The sequence below is a fragment of the Myotis yumanensis genome, unplaced genomic scaffold, assembly GCF_028538775.1.
Source record: "Myotis yumanensis isolate MYYU_CA2020_CCGP unplaced genomic scaffold, mMyoYum1.0.hap1 SCAF_12, whole genome shotgun sequence".
NCBI classification, from domain to species: Eukaryota; Metazoa; Chordata; class Mammalia; order Chiroptera; family Vespertilionidae; genus Myotis; species Myotis yumanensis.
Window position 1 is genome coordinate 47048000 of NW_027223763.1, and position 11682 is coordinate 47059681.

Here is an 11682-nt window from a genome sequence, read left to right on the forward strand (position 1 = left end):
ATAAATATATATCCACAAAACAATCCACCTAAAGAATATGTAGACAGTTGGATTTAAGGCATTAGTTCTGTATCTTGTACACAAACTAGAGTTCCTCAGTACTTCTTTCTTTTATTCCTACCTTTCTAAAGCTGTGCATGACTAAACCACAATATAGACTCCTTAGAAGGATACTATTGCACATCCACTAATGTACTAAGGATAGACACACAGATACAGTCAGTTTTTAGGAGAAAAGTATCACAAATATAAAGTAAAAAGATGCCTATTCTCTCTCCCCAAAGTTTACGTACTATGCACAATACTACAGCAGGAAAGGAAAAAGATCTGGAAGACTCCGATCGCCTAAGTCACTTCTGTTTCCCCCTTCCCCACCTCAATCGCTATCTCCCCCACAAAATGTCACAGTTAAAATTTAAAAAATAAAATAAAAAGAACTGGGTAGAATATGCAATGCACTGGTACTGAACAATGGAAACAGGATATGATTTCTAAATGTATCTACTTCTTCCTGTCTCTCCAGCAGTCTCTCTCAACACTGATCCCAACTAAGGCATGGAAGAAACTTCATTGAAAAAAGCAAAGCATTTGTAAAATGGGTTTGCACATTAAGATAAACTATGCTGACTGACACTGGAGAGGGCCAGATACATTTTTAAGGATGCCAGTTATTGTATTGAAATATATAGATGCTACCGAGCATTCGAATATGAATGTAGTTCAGACTCTTGAACATCTTTACATTAATCAATACACATAATTATAAAAAATAATTTAAAAAACAATAATTACGATCTACTCAACTTTCATACACTCCTCATTAGATTGTAAGAGATGAGATATAGCAGAACAGAAGACATCTTGAACTAATGCAAAAATGCTCCCTTTCATAGTCTGCAATGCTTAAAAATCCGGATAAGTCTACTTGTTAAATTAACAATAATGCAAAATTTTACAGAAATGCATGATTCTTAACCAAGAGACAATTTTCTGCTACCAAACCTGAATAAAAAGCATGTTTTACAACTATTAATAATATTCAGAAAAAAAGGCAAGCAATAAGTATTAGCAATGAAAAACATAAAAGATGGCACTGCTTCCCAGAGCAGGGTCTCAAAGTACTAGTACTCCCAAGACGCTAACAACTCGCCCAGACTTCTCGACAGGACTTTAGTTCTTCCTAAAACTACCTGAAGCACATGAAGGGAAGAAAAGGTCAAGGTTTTAATAACTGGGGAAGAAATGTGGAAAAATGAGATACACAGAAACCTAAATTAATTTTTATTGCTTCTGATGAGAGAGATCTAACAAGTCCCTCTCCCTGTGTGTGTGTCAAATTGCTTATCCACATACTTGAGAAATGATATCCTGTTTTAAATATCTCATTGGTGAGCAACAGGCAGGAACCCCAACTGTCAAACACTTGTCTGGCATACAGACATAGAGGAGCTGCTGGTTAGGAGCTCAAGCTGTCAGACTCAGCTAATTCCTATGTGGGTGAGGACAACAGGCCACTAGCCACAGCACCCTAAGGGAGCCGCTGACATGAAGGAACCTGCTACAACTGTCATAGATATGGCTATTACACTAGACCCAGGTTCTGGGTTTTCTTTTGTTGTTCTTATCAGAAGAAACAATAGGCAAGCAAAATGCTAGCCTCCCGCTCAGTGATATTAGCTTGTTTACCTTTTCCCAGAGCCAATCTTGTCATGGATGGAGTCCTAGACTGTTAGTGCTGAAAAGGGCTTTAGAGATCACATAGCCCTACTGTTTCACTTTGCAGATGGAAAAACTGAGAGCTAGAGGGTTTAAGTGGCTACCAGCCGTGGGCAAACTAAGGCCCGCGGGCCGGATCCGGCCCATTTGAAATGAATAAAACTAAAAAAAAAAAAAAAAAAAAAAAAAAGACCGTACCCTTTTATGTAATGATGTTTCCTTTGACTTTATATTAGTTCACACAAACACTCCATCCATGCTTTTGTTCCGGCCCTCCGGTTCAGTTTAAGAACCCATTGTGGCCCTCCAGTCAAAAAGTTTGCCCACCCCTGGCTAGCCTAAGGTTTTAGTTAGTGACGGAGTGAGCTCGGAACAGAACCTTTTTTCTCACCTTTGCTCTCCTTTGGCTGGCACTTTTAAAGACCATTCTTTCTCTCTCCTCTCTCCTTTCACATGACTTCTGAATGTTTCCTCTCCAACTGATGTACTTGTATTTTCTGACCAGCTGCCTCATTCTTAGGTTTTCTGGATTCAGTTACTATCACAGTGGTAAAAGGGGTGAGATATAGCAGAACAGAAGGACATCTTGAACTAATGCAAAAAATGCTTCCTTTCCCTAAATAGGAAGCACCAGGAACCTGACAGTCTTGACCAGGCACTGTAAAACACAGGCATGCAGTACTGACTGCAACATATTACAGCTTCTAATAAAAGTAGTGAGAAAGAAGAGTCCAGGAGGTAAGAGTCAGCAATAAGCAGGCATATGTGATTGTGCAAACACAGTATTTTTGGACTAGACTAGAGATTTAATCTAGAGGCCAGAACATAGCCAGAACTGAGAAGGGAAGGAACCTTTCTGAAGCAAAATCATACTCAGTCACATCATTAGTAGATCAGTAACATGTTTTTTGTTCAAGGGAGTAGCCAAATGTATAGAAATTGTAAAAAAGATAATAGATTATTGAAATGATAAGAATGATAAATAACCTTACCATCTAAGTCACATTTCCTAGCATTTTCCCAAATATTCCTTTAAAAATATGTGTCAAATTCACTGGAGAAAGGAAGCAGATGAGATGGCTGAGCTGAGTCTCCCTACTTTATATGTTGGACTAATTATCTATAAAAATAATGTAAAAGGAGTCATATAATAAACACTAAATAGGACTAGGGAGGAGGCAGCAGGTAAGATGAGAGAAGCAGACAAAAAGCCTACAATATACAGTACTTCAGCAAAGGTGACACACCATTATCAAGTAAATTTTAAATTAAAATGTATAAATGACATTTCCAGTTTGAAAAAATTAGGGATATTTTAGATTAAAATAAGAAAAAAAATCCATTCTTAATCAAATTGTGTAGAAAATATATATTATAAATTACTAAATACCAACTTTATATATAGCAGCCAACTACAATGTTTCTTTAAACATCTTTAATTGTCAAAAAAATGGAGCTGAAGTTGACATTTCTCCTCTACAATTTAATATTATATGTTTTATTGCATAATGTTCCAAGGTTACTATATTGCAAAGTTAGGGCTGGCAAATTCTTCCGAAATTACTTATTGCTACCCTTAGCAAAATAATTGTAAGCAGTGCATTATAAAATTATAGAATAATTTCTTGATGAATTCAACTATTGCCATTCTTTTATATTAATGACTGTGTTTTGTATAAAGCTTATAAATAAGGTTCAAAATGTTTTCGAATGAATTCATGTATAACAAATATGAAAAGGAAAATATATACTGGATAATGAAATGACAAGTGTAAGAGTTTATTAAATGCTGCATCATTAGTTCTCAGTCTAAGATACCTGAACCAGGAGAGTTATCCAAATATAGTAAAAGAAATCCATTAAAACAAGGTTGCAGTGTAAAACTAAAATATCAGTTTAAACTAGTATCGTATTAATTCAGTGAAATAATAAGACTGATTATCAAAAGGTAATCCAATCCTGTGGTTGGTAGCTTTGTGTGTTTATTTTATAAAGTGGTGAGGAAGGAAGAATTATTCAATTAATGTATACTAGTGGGCCAAGTCTTTGGCAACTTAAAGCCCATTGGGAAGGAGGTGGTCAAGAGCATATTAAAAGGATTCTTAGATGGCTAAAAGATTAGAATGGGTATCTTCTAGTAGTCCCTAATAATAAGAATTGAGCATGTATTCTGTGTCAAATACTGAGCAAAGCACATCACATAAATCATTCCCTTTAACCTTCACAGAACCTATAATGCAGGTAAGATTGACCCTATTTTTCAGATGAGAAAACTGAGTCTAGGTAACGGTAAATAACCTGTCCAAGGTCCCACTGCTAATAAGGTTAACTGAAATCTGGCTCCAAAGCCTGTGTTCTTAACCAGTATACTTCCTTTGATCTACTTAAACAAAACAAAACAAAACACAGGTCCTGACGTGGTAGCTTAGTTAGTTAGAGCACATTCCGAACACACCAAGGTTGCAGGTTCATCTCTGGTCAGGGCACATATAAGAAGCAACCAATGAATGCATAACTAAGTGGAACAAAGAAATCGATGCTTCCCTTTCTGTTTCTCTCTCTGTCTATCTAAATTCAATTTAAAAAGAACATATTAACCCTTTGCGGTCCAATTTTATTTTTGGAATTCAAACAGTCTGGTCCAAATCAATTGACGGGATTCAATGTTGAACCGGTTTGCGGTGTCCACCTCAGCCTCGACGTTGGACCTGCTCCTAGCACCTAGTTTGTCGAGTCAGCCTCCACGTTGGACCGAAAAGGGTTAAAGAACAAAACATATACCTATTTGATACTCTGAATATATTTCAATTTTAACTGATTTGTTTTAATTAAAGTACATCTTATACTTTGATGTGAAATATAATACTTCAAATATAAAAGTTTTGAAACAATGTCATATAATATACTTTAAAAATCATAATAGCATAAACTGTATGGTAAATAGTAGGACCACATTTTAAAAGTCAAATGTCTAAGTTATTTTAATAAGACTAGTATTTAAAAATGTTGTTATTACCTCTACATGTTTTGGATTCTCTGTGGCATTCCAACATATGAAATACTATTCCTGATAGTGGTACCTCATTAAAATATCATATTTTGCTGATTGTAGTTAAATGAGATTAACAGTATAGGTAAGTCCATTATCTGGAGGAAAAAAGTTTATATGATGTAACCATCATTTTCTAAGCTACTTAAGGAAGATACTGACTACTACTATTTCAGTTATATGTCTTTTAGCATATATCCCTGCTGAGAAAAGAAAACCAATGATGCAAACAGAGCCCAAGAGGTTAAATTGAATTAATTCTCCTAAAAAAGCTCTCAATGAACCAATATTAAGATAGACCATTTCCAGTTTGGAATTATATGATAAACAGTAAGGCAGGGAATCTAAAAGTTTTCAGATAATAAAGCCCAATTGAATATTCAAACCAGACTACTTCAACAGCATGAAGTGGGGACTGAATTCTCCAGACAATTTTTAATAGTATTATTATTATTGATTTAATTAACCTCATAAATATTATTGTCATTTATACTTTTGAGGTAGTTTTTTTATTTTTTATTTTTACTGATTTCAGAGAGGAAGGGATAAGGAGAGAGATAGAAACATCAGCAAGGAGATATAATCATTGGTTGCTGCCTCCTGCACGTGCCATACCAGGGATCGAGCCTGCAAACTGGGCATATGTCCTGACTGGGAATCAAACAGAGACTTCCTGGTTCATAGGTCGACACTCAACCACTGAGCCACACCACCTGGCCGAGGTAGCTTTTTTTAGATTATGCCATAAAAAGCATATTACTAATCATGTCTTATAAAAATATTTTAAGAATGTACAATATGTGCCAATAATACCAAATTTACATAGTACAAAAGCTACACTGACTAAATAGTATGATTCTCAAGTGAAATGAAAATTTTCAGATAGAGACTGAAATACCTGTATAAGATGATGATCAACATACATGCCTATAGGACTAATGCTGACATTCAGATATGTCAAAGATATCAGTCTTGATATTGTTCTGTTGTGCTAACATAAATTAGTACAGAGAAAGATAGGCATCGATATAAAACTGCCAATTAAGACAGTATATTAAATTTAAATTCCATAGAACTAAGGCCATCAAATGCTTAAATGCACATATAATTACAAATTTTCCTTTAAACAAAAGTTCCAATCAGTTCACATTCTTACTGATAATAATTTCATGTTACAAACAGCACAGCACCCTCTGGTGCATCTGTTATAATATGTATAAAATTCCCACAAAAAAAAAAGAGGATAGAATCTGAGTAAAAATGAACCTTAGAAATCTGTAAGTTGATACTTTTATTTACTCCAGTACATACTTTTAAACATAATGCTTAAAAACAATTTTCATTTAAAAAGAACACTAAAAAGTTTATAGTAACAATTGAAGTAAGTGAGGAAAATGTTTTAGTTTTAAAATAATGCAGCAACAAAAACAACACTGGTTTCCAACATTTATCATTCAAATTAAAATAATGCTATCAAAAAAAATTCTTTATGGATGGGATGGCAAAAGTTAACTTGTCATGTTAACCAAATTTTACTTTATTCAAATCTGCCTTAGCCTCTTGCTTCGGATAAATTTGACTTATTGTATAAAGTGCTCCTGAGTACTTTTTCTGGATTCAAAGGGAATTTTCCATTACAATATAACAATTTTTAAGTGTTTTGTGAAAGGATTTGCAACTTACACAGACTGAAAACAGAATAATATTCAAAAATATAAGGTGTTAAATTATAAACCTGAATTTGAATAGTTCAAAACTTTTACTTAAAAAAAAACACAACACAAAAAAACTTTTCCTAGGATAATAACTCCAAAAGTATATTTTACTAAGGACAAAAGCAAAGGATGCCACCTGCTTTAGACAATTCTTTTGTGAACCACTGGAAGTCTCAACACAATGCACTAGAAATGAAAGTGACACCTGTTTAACACAGCCATCTGTCCCTAACAAGCTAGAATTAGTCAAATCCACTTAATCTGGGACTTCCAAAATATGGGAACACTATGCACCTGTGAACAGAAAGGAATTTAAATCTGGTTTTTGATGGCCAGTGGAAATTTATACCAAAGAATTGAAGGCAAATGGTTACATTGGGGAAATTATTTTTAAAGTAACTGAAAGTAGATTTTTAGGCTGATGTTCAACATAAAAACAAAAAAAAACCAACAGAGTCTTCATAATTTAAAGGTTTACTTGGTATTCTCATTTTTTATAACAAAGTCTCACTATACCACCAAGAACAAAGTAACATTCCTATTAGGCTGTTAAGAAAAGTTTGGGTTGTTTTTTTACTTCTTCCCATACATCTGATGCTATATCCACCCTTTTAAATACACACATATGCACACTCTTCATAAATTTTGAAAAGCAAAATCACATTCCACCTACTTACTGGTTTTTCAAATTAGAGGAAAGCACACACAAAATCAACTTCCTCAAGAATAAGAAAACGTTACCAAAAAGTAACACACACATGTCATTTAAATAATACATTATATCTATCTTGATTTATGATTCATTCATTTTAATTCTTAATGATAAAAAAATACCATATTAAGTTTAGGATAAAAAATATTTTTTCTTTAGGGTTAACATATATGAAACTTATAAACTATAAAACTTTTGAGTATCTACATAGAATATAAGAAGACTTGAATACTAGAGAAATATTGTTTTTTAAATTAGGCATAACTATCCCATATAATGAAAAAATTACAGAATGATGAATTTTAGTAATGTGCTTTAGTTTACTATATTATACTAGTACATGTAAATGTACTACAAAAATATCTCTATACAGTTTAATGCAACCCATTGGCAAAACAACCTAAAAAGATTAAACCAGGTATTATGACATATAATGAATCACAGATATTCAGCTACTAAAATAAGCTACAAATGACTTCTATTTAATACTTTTAGTGTAAAAGTGTGGTCACTCAGTTTCAGAGATCTCTATTACTCTAAAAACTGAGAACACAGAAGAATACCAATACACAATATAGTCCTCTCCGAGGAAAAATATCACAGAAAGAATAAACAAAGTGCTAAGTATTTACCCTTGGGTTAAACTTAAAAATGCATTACTTGATAGTATTTCTGGTTATTATTTTCTCAATCCATATGAATAATGTTGACATGCTTGAGCCCAAAGAATCTCTAAAAGCAACTTTTGTATCACATATGTGTTTTCAAAAATAGATGATAGAATTCCAGTTAAGCCCTGCTCTCAAATCAACTGATGAGTGGAAGTCTGAATTACTGAATCAGAGATAATTATAAGAAGTAAAATGCCTCAAAAAAAAGTCCTTGGACACTGCAAGTAAAAATATTAAACCATAACATTATAACATATAAGCTACTCAGCTGAAAACCTATTATGTAAATAGCATAAGGTCTAAAGCTGTCTCTAGACAGCAAAACTCCTATTAACTTCAGAGAATTTATGGGACCCAGGAGCTTCACCATCCAAAAGTGTTCAGGCATTTGACACTCATCTGAACAGAAAAAAAAATACAAGTTAGTATTAGAGACTTGCATGGAATCTAGATTGGGGGAGGGGGCGAGTAAATATGAAGGAATTTGAGTGCTCTGAGAAAGACTTCAGAACAAAAGTATCATCTTCATTTAAAATAGCAATCACATGGGAATGAATTGACAGGGGGAAAGTTTTTCTTTAAAAACAAAACAAAACTCTTATTTTACAAAGTATTAGCCTTAACAGCATTATAATTACCCAACCTGCTCACTGAAAATCTCAAGAATAATTAAAACTGTCACATTATCCACAGGCTGCTCTGTCAGGTAAATCAATATATGTTTACTGTTAGGAAGAAGACTATTTAAACAAACTTTTTAAAATTCCAGATTGTAAACTTCAATATGTGCAAATGTAATATTATAAATGCTTTAGCACACATTCATTATCAAAACTTTTTACTGATAATCTGTTCATCAAACGTTAGGCTGAAAAATGAACAAATTTACAGGATCTGCAAAACAGTTACCTCCAACCAAGGGCCCTACTATTTGAGGACTGATAAGTATTCAAATCTACCGAGGAAAATAGATATTTTTAGAGACTTAAAAAGGAGAAAGTTCTCTCTCCTCACCAGACATAAGTCACTGTCCAAAGAAAGCCAAAATAAAGACTATGTTGAGTAGTGCACACATGCCTAGATCTCAACAACCATAAAGAAAGTGAAATATACACACGTTTCAAGTTGAGAAGCTTCATACATTCTTTATGAACAACTTGACTTCAATTTCAACTCTCAAAGCAACACGAACAGAGAAGATGAAGAGGGAGGGAAAAAACCTCTTTAAAGTGCCTTCACTGTCACAAGGAACACTGCAACCCGAGTTCTCACAAAGCTTCCTCAGGTCCTTTCCCTGTTTACCCTACACACAGTCTGGTAACCACAATGAACCCTGTGGACACTCCACGGTGGAGGGGGAGGCTCGTCAAAGTGCAATGGAGCCTCACTGCTACCCCTCCCATCCCCGCACGAAGGATAAAGCACTGTCAGTAACTACTCACCCAAGTACCACGGACGCCCTGCATCCGGTTTAAATCACACACACATGCACACACATGGACACGCACACACGCACACACACACACCAAGAAAGGGAGAAGGGAGGGGAGAGAGACTTTTAAAAATTTCTTTCCCGGGGCTGCAAAGTCCAGCGAAGAGGCTCCAGGTTTCACGGTGTGCAAGGGGTGTGGGGGGAAAGGAGGCGGGGGAGGGAAGAGTGCTGAATGGATATTAAGACTGTTAGCAGCACAAAGAAAACACAGTTTTAAAAGAAAAAGGAAAGAAAAAAGAACACCGTGCAGTTGATGATGGTCAGAGGAGGACAGCCCATTGAGCACAAGGAGAAGAGGGGCTAAAATGAAGGGAACGGGCGGCAGGAAAAGTTCACCGTTGTACGAGGATAAAAATAACAAAAACCTGCACAAGGCCCCACAAGTGAACAACAACAACGAAACACTCGCGCTGGGGTCCCCCTGGCACACTGTGGTCCACTTGGGTTTTGAAAGAAGCAGGAAACAAGCAGCTTTGAAAAAGAAAATTAAAGAGAAAAGAAAAGCCTTTCTCTCTTCACCTGACGCTCCTCCGCAGACCAGACCTCGGGCAGAGCTCCACCATCCGCAACGCCGAACTGCGGCTCCCGCTCCCGCTCGGCGGGCGGCCCCCCGAGCTCCCGCTCCATCCCCGGAGCGCGGCCGCCGAGGGCCGGGCGGGCGGGCGGGAGGACCGGCGGGCCGGCGGGCGGCGCGGAGCCCACACCCCCGACCCCGCCGCGGCGCGCACGGTCCATTGTAAACAAGCCCGGGGGACCGAGCCCCTCGGCGGCGGCGCCGCAGCACGGTCCCCGGTGTCAGGAGTGAGACCCCGCACGGCCGCAGCCGGCTCGCGCACACGGACACACACACGCACGGACAGCCGCGGTCACACGCATCCACACGCTCTCACACACATGTAGAGACCGAAGAATATTCACCTTGGCTGTGGATTATTGTGGTGTTGTTGGTGGGTGATGGAGATGGTGGTGGTGGGGAGGAGGAGGAGGAAGAGGAGGAGGAGGAGGAGAGGAGTAGTTGTTGTTGATGGGTAACAGTCGCCAGGACTACGGTGACTATGGCGCTTGATTCACAAGGCAACGGTTGCTATAACTCACAAAAGAGAGAGAGAGGGAGAGAGCGAAAGGGAGAGGGAGACACTCGCACGGGGAGGGGTAGGGGAGGGGAGAGGGGAGGAGGCGGGCCGGCGACTCGCCGGAAGGGGCGGGCCCAGCGCCGTGAATGACAGCCCCGCGTCCCGGTCCGGGGCACGGGGCGAGGGTTCTGTGGCGGGACGGACGCGGGATGGAAGCCCGTAGGCGCGCGTGGGCTGGAGTCCCCCGAGTCCCCCCGTGGGCGCGCTACCACGCGCGGCGAGGCTGCCCTGGGAGCTCGGGGGCGTGGTGCTGGGGGCACGTTTGTGAAACCCGAGGCGCCGGCCCAGCAGCCAGCTTCGTGCAAAGAAGCCCCCAAGTCGCGAGGCCCAGGGGTGCCCCGAGGGAAGGGGTGCTGAAGGCAAAGCCGGACACTTTCTGGGGAGACCAGCAACGCTGGGGGCAGAACCCATCTTGAAGAGCGGCCGCCTCCACGACCCCCAACCCAGCCGCCTGAAACGTCATTTCCGGGGTGGAGGGGGCGGAGGTCCCGGATGTGCCGCCGCTATTTCTCTCCCCCCCACACACACATTCTCACCCCCACCCCCTTTTTTTCCCTTCGTTTCGGAGCCGTCGGCCTGTTCCTAGTGGCACCCACCGCCTGGTGAATGGCACGTCTGGGCGCCGCAGGGCCCCGAGCCGCCTTCGCCCTCCTCTCCGCGCCCCGGCCGCTCCGGCTTCCCGAGGCCACGGCTCCGAGCCTGGCGTGCGGCGAGGAGAGCGCGCGCACCCCGCCGCCATCTTAGGGCCGCGATGCGGGCTGTGCGGGGCGCGCGGGCTCCGGGTTCCGCCGCGGCGGCGCGCAGCGGGGAGGTCGGGGGGCCCTCGCTCCGGAGCGGAGCGGCGAGGGGATCACCCCCTGCCCACGGGGCAGGGAGTACGGGCTTGTGCGGAGCAGACTGCCCGCCCTGGAAGGTGTGGAAAGGCGCGGCAGCCACTCCGCCAGAGGCGCTGAGGGCGGGTGCCCTACACCTGTCCGAGCTGGCACCCAGGTGGCAGCTAGTTCCCCGTTATCTCCAGCCCCTCACTAAAGTGCCTGTCCCTCTGTAAAGTGGGCCCAACGGGGATTTGAGCTGCACCCGAGTCCATGACCAGCGGCTGAACTGAGATACACGAATGGCTTCCCTACGGGACGGATGCCGTTACCGCACCAGGAGCTGCCTCGACCGCCCTGGGGCTCAGCCTCGACACCTCCC

General features: G+C 40.2%; 1 protein-coding gene across 5 annotated transcripts in view; it reads right to left on the reverse strand.

Moving 5' to 3' along the window:
* Positions 1-11166, reverse strand: part of RFX3 (regulatory factor X3) — a 287064-nt gene extending 275898 nt beyond the window's left edge. For 3 of the 5 annotated variants that reach the window (XM_070431587.1, XM_070431590.1, XM_070431585.1), the window contains exon 1: positions 10274-10315. The gene's annotated coding sequence lies outside the window, so the exon portion shown is untranslated. Of the gene's footprint in view, positions 1-10273; positions 10334-11084 lie in introns of those variants that run through there. The other 2 variants (XM_070431589.1, XM_070431586.1) reach the window with 2 other exon arrangements.
* Between the last annotated feature and the right edge of the window lie 516 nt (positions 11167-11682).